The sequence below is a fragment of the Tachypleus tridentatus genome, chromosome 10, assembly GCF_004210375.1.
Source record: "Tachypleus tridentatus isolate NWPU-2018 chromosome 10, ASM421037v1, whole genome shotgun sequence".
Taxonomy (NCBI): domain Eukaryota; kingdom Metazoa; phylum Arthropoda; class Merostomata; order Xiphosura; family Limulidae; genus Tachypleus; species Tachypleus tridentatus.
This window is the reverse complement of record NC_134834.1, coordinates 64,251,826-64,265,434: the sequence shown is the minus strand read 5'-3', so window position 1 is coordinate 64,265,434 and position 13,609 is coordinate 64,251,826. Positions and strand designations below refer to the sequence as shown.

The window sequence follows — 13,609 nt, the reverse complement described above, 5'->3', positions numbered from 1 at the left end:
AATGGATTACTGTCAATTTCCACAGATGCTTATCTGGTACGCGTAATCATATAGAATTTGAACGCTTCTTTAAATACTTATTGGAGATCATATGGAATATTAGTGACATTTTACAACTATATAACTACAAGAAGTTATCCGGTAACATTCTTACATAATAAGAAATGCATAATTACAATCAGCAGGTGTTATTTCACATTAGTTAATATTTATAGTGAGTAATTGAATATTACATACGGTTTACCTCGTCAAATAATTTTGGATCAGATGGACTTTCAAGAAATATCTGTAAAGACAATAGTTCTGTGTTCTTGGATGAATGTTAGATCCTAAAGTGTTTATGTTCTTATTTCGTAGCTACTATTGTGAATGTGCTTGAAGTTAATCTTAAACTTGTGTATATATAGAAATGATGTGATTGATATTAACTAATGAGCTGCAAGGTATGAAATTGTTAACAAGCCATTTAAATAAAACAGAATCCCTTAAGTATGGAGGGGTTTGTTATCAGATGGTGAATGTCGGATTAACGGGATAAACTAAACTAAACTTAGGTGCAAGTAGTAAACTTAGAAGGCTGGTACTGTAATTCAAGGGTCTAACTTTGTTAGGGTGTTGTAATTCAGTCTTAGTTTGGATTGTTCACACGATGATATATGTGCCCAAAGAAATCTGTTAATTTTAGATAGCTGAAGTTGTTCGTTGTTTCTTAACGTGCTATATCAGTGAATCAAAAGATTTGGTTTTGGTTTGTTTTGAATTTCGCGCAAAGCAACACCAGAGCTTTCTGCGCCGTCCGTCCCTAATTTTGCAGTGTAAGTTTAGAGGGAAGGCAGTTAGTCATCACCACTCACCGCCAACTCTTGGGCTACTCTTTTAACCAACTAATAGTGGGATTGACCGTAACTTTCTAACGCTCCAACGACTGAAAGGGCGAGCATGTTTGGTGGGACGGGGACTCGAACCCGCGACCCTCGGATTACGAGTCGCGTGCCTTAACCACCTGGCCATGCCGAGCCTCTTGAATAGATAGATGTACACAGTGCTGTTTTGAATACAATGAATGAACTTGCGTATATTTTTATATAATACATATATATCTGATGAATATCTAGATTTCATGAATTTGTGTTGTATATCTTTTAGATTTACTCATTATTGGGTCCTTGTTAAAGTAGGTATAAAACACTTACCTTTAACAGTTTTAGCTCTTACATGGTGTGTAATCATGTATAAGCCCGTGTGCTAACCATCTGTGTCAACACAACTTAGTCTTTCACATATTTTTCAGAACCTTCAATTGTTTGTCGCATGCGGGAACTGAGGTTCACTTATAGCCACATCAGAAATTTGTGAAAAGCGCGCCATCTATATCAGTAGAAAAAGGCATTTGTAACATCACATGTGCACGCTGTTGCTTTCTGCTTAGAGCCAAATTACTTTGACTCTCATTTTAGTGCACATTGAATGTTGCGTTTAGTTCGAACATTTTTCCTCTTGTTTGATACCCAGAAATAGCTGTTCTTGAATAAGCACACTCCCGCATTTCAAGGATTATTTCACCCTTTTCTGAGTGGGTAAGTTTTATTTCGAACACGTGCTATACTTTTTCTATGGATATTCAGCATGTGTATGTGACGCAGTCAAGAACACGATCTATTTTTGTTGTTATTTATGAAATGTGAAAAATTATACCTCGAAGAAGAGCTTTGAACTCGAGTTGATGTCAAAACAAAAGTTGAAAGATTTTACTCAAAAACTAAAGCTCTTCCTGTTACCAAAGATGTTTCAAATGCTTACCTTGAAGGTTTTTGTTTTAATTTTCGAGTTTGTTTTTGTACTAGCAAGTTGAGCGAAATATGATACAATTTTCCAAGTAATTAAAAATGACGTCATCGTTTACAAAGACGGATATTCTTGTTAACAACTCACAGTAACTGATGATTAGCCTAATGACGAAACTTGTTAGAACATGTACCATTCACTAGATGTCGCTTTAAGTATAAGATAAAAGTTTACGTAATATTGCACATATTTTAGCACTTGAAAAATAATTTGACCGTAATCCGTTCCATATTCCTGTTATCCTCCTGAGTGTTGTAACAGACAATGTTTTAGTCACTCAGTACTAACAAAAGTGCTAGAAAGTTAGTGCTTGTACAGTTTAAATTAGACACACGTGAGTCAGTGCTGCTTGTGGTGGCGTCAGTTGAGTTGGAAAGAGGACAAATAGTCTGTATCTATCCCACGCTGTCTCGAGGTCGCATGACTGCAGGTTGTGTCTAGGCCCTTGTTTTGGCCTCATCTTTGATTGGTTTGGTTAGTCAATTGTATGTGACTCGAGTTGCCTTACTGCAGAAGTTCTATAAATTTAAAAGTATCAGTGTTTACCTGAATTGTTAAACTTCTAGTTTCTTAATTAACACGCAAATACGGTAAACTTCAAGTTTAAATAAAACCTTGTTGGACAATCAGTTTCCATGACCTGAAATATATCTACAATTATAAAGCAATATAACTTTATTTTCCAATTTTTAATGAATATTTTACCCTAGTTATTGTTATTTTTAGCACTTTTATTAAATGGATATACGGTTAATATTTACGCGTTTTAGAACCATTTATAAATGATTTTCAGGGTTATAATTATCAATTCAAACCTATTTTCATTTCGAAGCTAGTTTTGTTTTCGACGTTAAGAACGCCATCTAGTAATAATTGAAATAATAAACTACATGAGAAATCGCCTGAAAACGTATTTATTTACTCCTTCCAGTATTGTTTACTGTATAGCTATATATATATTTATAGAAGTACGATTTCGATATCTGTGTAAATCTATTTTGAATTGTTAGATATAAATTATAAATATTTTACACAATAAAGAAATGATATAATTATATTGGCTTTTGAACGAACCAAAGGTAAAATTGTTAGCAACTGCCTAGTTCGGAGTGACGATTGTGGAGAAAGATCTTAAAATCTAATCTACCAAATTAAATTAGATAAAAAGTACGACGTTTATCTATCATAGAGACTATCTTAATTATCTATAAAATAATTTGTATTTATGTTTGTGAAATTCGTTGATCCAGTAAGTAAGAAAACGTTTTTTAAAGGTAAGTCAATTTGAACAAAAAAATTTAGAAATGACGATATAGTGTATAGAAGTCAAATTGTTTCCCAACGCATGACACCAGTTGCTTTGGCTTTGATTTACTTTAAAAGCTCGGATGTCAGTCCTTTTGAAATTATATATATTATTGCATAAGGGTTAAGAAAACTTATCGCCATCTATTGGCAGAGAAAATCACTGTTTGTTTTGTCCGAGTGATTAAAATTGTCGGTTTATTTTACCTCTTGAGACCTTTTTATGAGAAATAATATTATTTGTATTGGACATCAGTAACATTTAAACTTATTGATTTGTCAAAAAACACTTTGTAATCTTTACTTAACTTTTTATATGAAGACTGAAAAAAAACTGAATTGTCAACAGAAGCTGCACTGGTGTATTTGCAATGGGATTGTGAGAGAAAATTATGATAGCTTTATCAGAAGTCGTGGAAGTTTGTAACCATATTAAAGTTTTCTAAGTTACATTGATAGTAATACTCAACGATAATTATATAAAAAACAATGACCATTTCTATTTTTAAAGTGATAGAAGTTAGCGAGTTACTAGTACCGATCACCCATCGAATAATTGGATATGAAGCATCTAGAAATCATTCCACGACATGACGTTTATAGTGGATTACCGGACTAACTGGTGTAAATCAGTTGACAGATACTTTTAGTAATTGTGAGAATAAATGTGAAGAGGATATTTTCCCGCTCTCTGTGTCAGCAAGTTCCAGATTTCGTTGAGCAATGAACCAACGCTACACGCCATGCTACGTCACAAACCGCTTGTGCACGGTGGATAAAGAGATCTTGATAGAGAAATGTCGATAAGGCTTGAGTGGGATTCGCGGTAACCCTCATGTTGCAAAGTGTTTTCTTGGTTATTGCCAGTCAGTCTTCACTTTGTTGTAAGAACGTTGCACTTAGTGACAGGGGGGTGATCGAAAATGCTATGATTAAGCGCACATTTTCGACCTTCTCTACCCGCTGTTTATTGTGGTGTGTACGCTCCTAGAATACGTTACGGACAGCTTATCCCCAACTTCTATTGTTCTGAGTGCGTTGTAGTTTTCAGTGCTGTGTGCTTGTTGTGTGTAGACCTTTTACTCCTTGGTATAAACATACTCAGGTCCCTCTTTACACGCGTCATACAAAGAAACTTCATCAGCAAGTAGGGGAAGTAACTTAATACACGCTAGCTTGTTTTAAAAACATACACGAAGGTCGAAGGGAGTAGTCTCTTTCACACACACAATAGACATGTACGGTAGTTATACGGATAACCTCTTATTTTTAAGTGTTTTTCTCACTTGTTTCTAACCTATAAATACTAGTACGTCATAATCATGGAATAAAAGAAAATATGTTCTATGTACTGCAAGCGGGTTTCATTCTAAATTAACTTTTCACTTTAATATTCTTTTATGATAATTTTTAAACGTTTTTTTAATATCTTACATAAACCAGGTTTCGATACCCGTCGGGGGCAGAACACAGATAGCCAATCATGTTGTTTTGCGCTTAACTACAAATAAGCAAACATGTCTTACTGGGGCTACAACGAAGTGAAATTACACCTTTTTTACATTTTCATTTATTACAAAGTAAACACAATACGAATTATGTAGAATCCTAAACCTATTAATAACTTTGAGAAAATGAGGAAAGTGTATGTCGAATTACCTTATTTGTCTGTTAAGCATATTCCATAAACACGATAATAATTACAATTAACTAACATAAAATCATTTTTGTAAATTATGTTCATTTCTACTAATGCAGCACATTTAAACACATTTAGACAAATAAACAGAAAATTATATTCGTTCATGCCCTTAGACGGCGTTATTTGTTTGTTTTTTTTGAATTTCGCGCAAAACTATACGAGGACTGTCTGCGCTAGCCGTCTCTAATTTAAAATGAGACTAGGGGGAAGGCAACTAGTCATAGCCACTCACCGCCAATTCTTGCGCTACTCTTTTACCAACAATTATTGTGATTGACAGAGACATAATAAAGTACACAAGGCTTAGAGGGCGAGTGTGTAAGTTGCTGAGGAGCAACTACTCAGGGATTGTGGATAAGTAGATGGCGTCCCAGGCTTTGTGTCCAATATCCAAGGTTCAAGCTTGTGATATGTCGCTAATGTCTTCACTTGTTTCACTTTTGGACACGAAATAAAACTGGCAGTCAATCACGTGAAGGGTGATTGGTTGTTTAATTTATTAAAGATGGCTATGTATGCACCATTTTGACCAACTGCCACTCGAGGTATCATTCAGGTTAGAGTATCGAAAACCATGTTTAAATAGACCAACAGACGTTGACTTATTTTACGTATATTCCTTCTATTTTTATATGACAAGTCGATAGGTCTCTCTTAACTTCTATCTTTCCGATACCTGTTACATGTTATTCAAGTGCCATTAAAAATGATTTATCAACTCCGATAATATTCGAGACAAGTGGTAATGAGTCAAATTCGGCGTATCCACGACAACCAGAAAGCAGGTGGACTGTTATTTATAAAAAAGTATAATACATTTAATCTTAATAGGCACCACTCTGTTAAAACATCACTGGTTTTACCTCAGTTCTTAGACTGATCAAATACACGTTCAACATTAGGAAGCAGGACTTCTTTACATGTGTAAAATGTGTTTGTGAAATTGTTAATAGTAAATCAGGTAATCCACCTACCAATTTGGAAGTGGTTAATTTAATTTCATGACAGTTACAAACCCAGGTACGTAAACTAATTTACGCTCCTCCAGTTGTTATCCATTAAAATTGATGACAGAAGTAGGTAGCACCTGGTCAACTACTATGTCTGTCCAACCCAGCCGGCTTGATTAGTTCTGGCATTAACCAATAATGAACAACTTCAAATATTATTAGTTAATTATTTGTTAATCATAGGCATTGAAGGGGACCGGATTATAATGGTGAATGTCAAATCTTCTATGTTCTTTGTAAAATAAAATAACAATGAAGCACCGGAATCTCTTAACACAATTATAAGAAATCATTATTTTAAAAATATTTTAGGTGATATTGTTTTAGGCTTAAGAACTTACGATGGTCATGTATAAACGCAATGTTTGATAATTGTAATATAAGCTAAAGATCTGCATTGCATAACTTACATGTGTTTTTTTTTTATACATATAAGTGAAACTGGCGATGCATATAGTTTATTACGATTTCCGAAATATATTTTTTGTCATAGTTTCGTATGGAAGAGAGTAAAAATATTGTTATCAGTAAACTCTCATAATCCTACTGATGAAAAAAGAAGGTACAGTCGTACCCATGGATTCCATAAAAATGTAATTATTCGACTACATGTATTAATCTTTCCAATATGTTTCGGGGCCTAGCATGGCTAGGTGGTTAAGACACTCGACTCGTAACCCGAGGGCCGCGGGTTCGAATCCCCATCGTACCAATCATGCTCGCCCTTTCAGCCATGGGAACTTTATAATGTTACAGTCAATCCAATTATTCGTTGGTAAAAGAGTAGTCCAAGAGTTAGCGATGGGTTGTGATAACTTGTTGCCTTCCCTATAGTCTTACATTGCTAAATTAGGGACGGCTAACGCAGATAGCCCTTGTGTAGCTTTGCGCGAAATTCAAAACAAATCAAAACCACTATGTTTCAGAAGCCAATCCCCCTCCAAAAATCTCAAACCATTTACAAACATAAAGAATGATTTATTAAAGTAGTGAAATCCGTGTTCTGTAACAGGAGGACGATACCATATAATACGTTTTAGCAAATTAAATAAGAACAGTGATGACAACAAAATCGCACAAGCACGAGCCCTAAACCTGGTACCAATATTTCTTTATCATCAGATAAATATACTTTATTATTCCTATTTTAAAAAGATTTAGAGTTCGCGTCCCATTCCTACAAAAATTCATTTCCGCCCTTTGGGGCTGTAGGTAAGCTACAAGAGTGATGGTCGAATGACATTATTTAATCATAAAAGAGCAGCTCAAAAGATAACCGTGTACTTCGTTTGCAACGCTTGTGTGATATCAAAACCTTTGGGTAATACATTACCAATGATAACGTCTTTTAACATTTTTTCTTTTTCTGTGAAAGCACAACTCTATTTTTTTTACTACAGAAACGAGCTTTTTATACATGAACTTTTTAAGTAAGAAAGGAATAAATAGCAATGTTTATACGTGGCTTTTGTTTTGAATTTCGCGCAAAACTACGCAAGAACCATTTGCGAGTAAGAGTAAGAGTAAGACTAGAGTTAAGGCAGCTAGCCATCGCCACCCACCGCCAACTCTTTGACCGTAACATTATAACGCACCTTCGTGTGAAAAGGTGATCATATTTAGTGTGATGGAGATTCGAACCTGCAACCTGTACCAGCCTAACCTCCTAGCCATACCGAGCTTAACCAATGGACAATATGTTAGTTTTGTTGCCCAGTCATAGTTAAAAAAATATTAGAAAAAGAAAACTACTTTTAAACTTGTCAGTTAATTTCGTCTTGAATGTAATGTATAAAAACGTGGTTTAAATATGGGTGTATGTTATATCGCCGAATTTTAAGATTATAAGACCTCGTGCTTACGCTAACCCACGAGGTGAACTATTTTGGGGGCCTAGCATGGCCTAGCGCGTAAGGCGTGCGACTCGTAATCCGAGGGTCGCGGGTTCGCGCCCGCATCGCGCCAAACATGATCGCCCTCCCAGCCGTGGGGGCCTTATAATGTGACGGTCAATCCCACTATTCGTTGGTAAAAGAGTAGTCCAAGAGTTGGCGGTGGGTGGTGATGACTAGCTGCCTTCCCTTTAGTCTTACACTGCTAAATATGGGACGGCTATCACAGATAGCCCTTGAGTAGCTTTGTGCGAAATTCCAAAACAAACAAACAAAGCACTATTTTGATGGTTTTTTTTAATTTTAAATATAGAGTTTTATGCTCATTTATTGTTGAAGATCTGAATTCAGGTGTTAGCCTGTTTTGCGGCATTGTCAGTATTTTTTATATATTTCTGCAAAGACACAGTGAATTGTTTCTTTGTTTTGCTAGCCGTCCCTAATTTAGCAGCGTAAGACTAGAGGGAAGGCAGCTAGTCATCACCACCCACCGCCACCTCTTGGGCTACTCTTAGACCAACGAATAGTGGGATTGACTTGGTGCAATTCGAACCAGCGACCCTCGGGCCCGACACAATGAATACCTAGACAGTTTTTTTAGAATGGCTCTTTTTGTCAAGGACAGACTTGACCGATTTGAAATCTAATTACAGTTTTGGACTCAAGAGGTCAAACACTTTTTTCGATTGATGTATTTGACTACGTTTAAGGTCTTATAGAGTAAATTACTCTAATCCCACCTAAACGAATTTCAACTTGAGGGTGGACCGGTGGTTAGTGATATTGATGAGTAATCAAATGAAATCGGGTATACGTACGCACAAACGTACAGTTAATGAAAATAAAATAAAGTCATGTGCCGCAGCTACTGAGGATTCCCTCTTGTTTCATAAACATTGGCAATACATTATACAAAACGAATTAGTATTTTTTACGATATATTTCTACAATATATTATATTATGTTTGAACTTGTCAGAAGTTGTTGCAATAAAAATTCGATTGAAATTATAATACGAGGATGTAGCAGAAATATTATTTTTGCTCCCACACCACCAGGGGCAACGAAATTGTTGAATAGCGGTTATATCCAGTGACCAAATATTTATACTTTGTTACATAAGGAGTCCTATGACTATATATATATAGCACTCATTTGGTTATCCAGACATGGACGTACGCGCAGCTTTATTTGCGTTTATATTGTGTGCATGCATCATCATTTGAGTACGTTCATCAGATTTCAGTTTGTTGCGATATCTGGACAGTTTTTCTACACATCTTTGAGTTAAAGCAAAACAATCGCCACAAAGGTAATGATAAATTTAAGTAATACTAATATTTTGTTAAACAAGTTAAACCATCTTGAGAATTAATATTTGTTTTATTCTTTTCAAACACATTCAATTTGAAGGTGACGAAATACGTGCGCCATCTATCGGATATCTTTGCTACAAATGTCTTTGTCTCTGCAAACTTACTCTTAACGTCTTGTTGTTTTTTTCGGATAACCGACAGTCTTTTAAAAATTGATTTTTTTCGCAAGTCTATTTGGTATTATATTTACATTTAGGGATAATAGCTATAATTTTCTAAACGGATAGCCTATTACTAAATGTATATGTTAGCCTTAAACAGCAAGATATGCTGGTATCTTGCTATTGATATGTAAGCAGTAATGTAACTTTAGGAACTTTTGCTCTTTCCCGAAGGAGTTGAGATCGATTCTCAGCACTACTGGAGTAAATGAGAAAGTAACTGGAGATAGTAAACAGGTAAAATTGATTGGAAAGATTGACAGTGACCGACAGTTGCGCATAGTGTACACTGCCACCCACTAGGCGGAGCTTTTGCTCAAGCTGTAATAACGTATTGCGATGCACACCGTTGCGCTTCGGTGAGAGTCCACAGCAAGGGAGGACGTACGGCAACTAGAACAGCCACGGGTTCAACAAGGCAGGACTAAATAACAATTCTGGCAAGGTGATGAGGCACACGCATGTCTGACGCGCGTGGAGCGAAGCATGTCCACGCGCAGCTCATTGGTTTCACGAGTGCATGCTACTGGTTGTGCTAGCGACAGGCCAGCTGGCGACTGAGAACTGTCAGACGCCGTGTGTTTTCGGCTCTCGATGTGTTCCATGGCCAAGTAGTGTTTAGTCACAGTTCTTTATCAACTTGGAGCGTTAACTTCAATGATAGACACATTTATTTGTTTAATACAAGGAAGAATGTGACTCGTTAGTTAGAGGTAAGCTTTTTTGTATTAGAAATGATCACGTTGTGTACCCAGATACATTTACTTATCGTTACAAGATCAGTTATTAACTTATGTGATAAGTAGTAAGTCATGATAAATTAGTAACCTTAACCCACCAACTTGTAGAAGTTCTACCTTTCATGTTAGTGCACGTGATTGTCTGTAGGAGAAAGTGAGAAATGTCACATGTACAGTAAGCCAATAAAAGTTTTAAGATGTAATGACGTCATAAACATGTCATTCTGGTGGCGTTGGATAGCATGATAAATGGCAATTTTTGGGGTTATATTTGTGAACAACATGTTGTTTGTACACATGTACAAAAATACGCAGGTAAGATTAAAATCAGGCCAAGGTGATTTACAGTTGGTAATATGCGCGCTTACGAACTGGCTTGTTTAATGTTTATTGTACGTTTCTGTTTCACTTGTAAACCAGAATGATTCAGTCATGTTGACGCTAAGAACAAGTAGCTATATTGGATCAACTTTTTTCCGTTGATTGGTTTGAGGTATTTCTCATTCAGGATATTTATTGCTGATCTTGTCGCACAAACCGTGAAAAACGTTACAACAGAGCAAATGAGGCTTTCAACAAATACACCCTGAAGAAGAATGAATCGATGTTATGTTAAAAACACACACTTCGAAGCTTCCTTTGAAGCGCCCACAGAGACCATACTATTACTTAGAATTGCATATTAGCTGTTTCGTCTAACTTGGCTAAGGTGTTTGATAAACATATTTTATGTACCGTAACCTCTCTACAATCAACGAACAACTCGAAAAGAGTATCTACGTATCAAGTACTTAGTTAAGTTTGATAGAATAAAACCAACGTTTGTGCTTATTGTATTGTTATAATAACTTTCAAGTTTCAGGATATAACAATATTGATAAACGGTTTTGTTTGAAATTACTCAGGAGTTGCATATTTATGTTGTTTTTTAATAATGTCACACTTGACAAAATTTGATAATAAAATAGAAGGGTACCGTGTCTACTTTAAACTATTACATTATATCGTAATTAATTATTAACGAATCTGTAAAGAGACTTCCCGACTTTTTTACCATGTTGGCCCGGCATGGCCAACTGGGTTAAGGCATTCAACTCGTAATCTGAGGATCGCGGGTTTGATTCCCCGTTACACCAAACATGCTCGCCCTTTCAGCCGTGAAGGCGTTATAATGTAACGATCCATCCCACTCTTCGTTAATGAAAGAGTAGCCCAAGAGTTGGCGGTGGGTAGCTGCCTTCCCTCTAGTCTTACACTGCTAAATTAGGGACGGCTAGCGCAGATAGCTCTCAAGTAGCTTTGCGTGAAATACAAAAACAAATTTTTACCATGTACAGTCATAATGATTTCATCAACCTTTTTAAGAAAAAAAATTAAATAAAAGCGACATATGAACATATGCCTAAAAGAAGACCGGACAGACACGTTTTTTAGAGATTGAATATCGTCCATTAAGCTTAAAAAATAGTTTAGTAATAGTTATCTCCTAATGATGATGAAAAATAGAATATAGCGCCATCCGAAAACAATAATTAAAGTTATTGAATTACGTTTCCAAGCTCAGAATTTTATTTTTTTCATTTAATCGTTAAGCAACGAATTTTAGCAGGCATGGATATTCAGAATTCGCAAATAGTGCCATAATTAAACAGTTTTAAATAGCATAGTATAACGTTAATAAACATAAGCAGTACATAATTTTGTATGTATATTGATTAAGATAGGCTGAATTTTTGAGTTCCATTCTACATATCAGTGGCGTATTTAGGTAGGGGTTAGAGTGAGCTCAGCCCCAGGACCCGTGGTGTTACTGTGGGCTCGTTGATAATTTTATTCTATGTAAAATTACGTGGCATGTAGAGCTCACAAAAATTATTAGCCCCTGGGCCCACACAACCTTTAATTTATCATTTATATATATATAACCTTGTTGTTGCCCTCCCGTTTTTGTACACTACTTCAATATTAACAGAAAATTAGCATAAAACACCACTGATATTAGGAAGGTTGATAACAAGGATATTGCGTGTTAGTTGTGGCCCGGCATGGCCAAGCGTGTTAAAGCGTGCGACTCGTAATCTGAGGGTCGCGGGTTAGCATCCCCGTCGCACCCAACATGCTTGTCCTTTCAGCCGTGGGGGCGTTATAATGTTACGGTCAATCCCACTATTCGTTGCTCAAAGAGTTGGCGATGGGTGGTAATGACTAGCTGCCTTCCCTCTAGTCTTACACTGCTAAATTAGGGATGGCTAGCGCAGATAGCTCTCGAGTAGCTTTGCGTGAAATTAAAACAAAAACAAGCGTGTTCGTTTTTAATTTCTTACAAGAACTACGTGAAACTTCAAGGCACATATCACAAAGTGATCGTTTGAACTCATCCACCAAATTTAAATAATCCACTGTAGGCATAACAGTTATACATTTCAGGGAGAACTTTAATGGTCTTTTCAGTGTGATTTCACCTATTCAAAGAAATATTTGGTATCATTGCGTTTTAGATATGATACGTATATTTCTTCAACTTGTTCAAAGTGCAAATACAAATGGGATATCTGTGCAGTATTTATGTAAGACATTTGCCTTAGGACTAAAGCATTCGTGTTAATTATTATTATGACACTTGAACTTTGAGAGAAAACATTTTTTTAGAATTTTTTTGGCTGGTTCCAAGTTACTGCTTCAAGAATAGTTCCGCTTTTCGTATACGAATTCAAACTGTATACCACATATATGTTAGGTGGTCCAGAAACGAATGTCGGAATTCTCACGATGGCATTTAGAAGCTGAATATTGATTGAGTAACTTGTCGTTGGTTTAATCTAACGTTTGTCGCTTACAAGGTGTCTCAATTATCTGCTGTTTCAACTCTACTCAGAGTAAGTTTCGCAACACCTAAGACAGCATGGACAAGAACTTTCGTCTGATTTTCTTCTACGACTTCAAACTTGGACGAAAAGCTATCGAAACTACACGGAACATCAACCAGGCACTCGGTCATAAATCTGTTACTGAACGTACGTACAGTTTAGAGTTGGTTCCAAATATTTTGACATGGAGTTGAAAGTCTTGAAGACCACGTAGGTCGTGGAAGGAAGCCATCCTTAGATGAAAACACATTAAGGGAAGCAGTTGAGACAGACCCTTGCACAATAGTACGTGAGCTTGTGAAAAAGCTAGGCGCAAGCAAATCAAGCATTGCCGACCACCTGAGTGCGATTGGAAAGCCGAAAAGGTTGGATAAGTGAGTTCCGCATGAGCTGACTGAAGATCAACAAAAACGGCGTTATGAGACCTGCCAAGGTTGATGCTCCAAAATTTTCATTTTTTCAAGCACTTTGACAACTTTTTTAACAATAAACGCTTTCAAAGCCAAGCAGGTGCAGAAGAAGCTTTTAAGGAGTTCATTGAACATATAAACTCTGATTTTTACAACAGCGGCATAAACAGCATCGTTACACTTTGGCAAAAGTGTGTTGAAGGAAATGGTGCTTACCTTGATTAAAACATATTTTACAACACTGGTTTATACCTTTCCAAACTTCGCAGTTCAAAAACGGCATTTATTTCTGGACAACATA

The 13,609-nt window shown here is 36.2% G+C and overlaps 1 protein-coding gene and 1 long non-coding RNA gene across 7 annotated transcripts in view; one reads left to right on the top strand and one right to left on the bottom strand.

Annotated features, from left to right (window-relative positions):
- LOC143229455 (uncharacterized) overlaps positions 1–2,230 on the bottom strand; it is a 28,571-nt gene extending 26,341 nt beyond the window's left edge. The window contains exon 1 of the long non-coding RNA XR_013015879.1: positions 1,194–2,230. This is a non-coding gene — a long non-coding RNA (uncharacterized LOC143229455). The remainder of the gene's footprint in view (positions 1–1,193) is intronic.
- The window catches only part of LOC143229454 (zinc finger MIZ domain-containing protein 1-like), a 177,362-nt gene that overhangs the window by 126,919 nt on the left and 36,834 nt on the right, over positions 1–13,609 (top strand). Inside the window, exon 1 of one of the 6 annotated variants that reach the window (XM_076461793.1) lies at positions 9,729–10,004. The exons of the other annotated variants lie outside the window; for them this stretch is intronic. The gene's annotated coding sequence lies outside the window, so the exon portion shown is untranslated. Of the gene's footprint in view, positions 1–9,728; positions 10,005–13,609 lie in introns of those variants that run through there. 6 annotated transcript variants of the gene reach the window in all.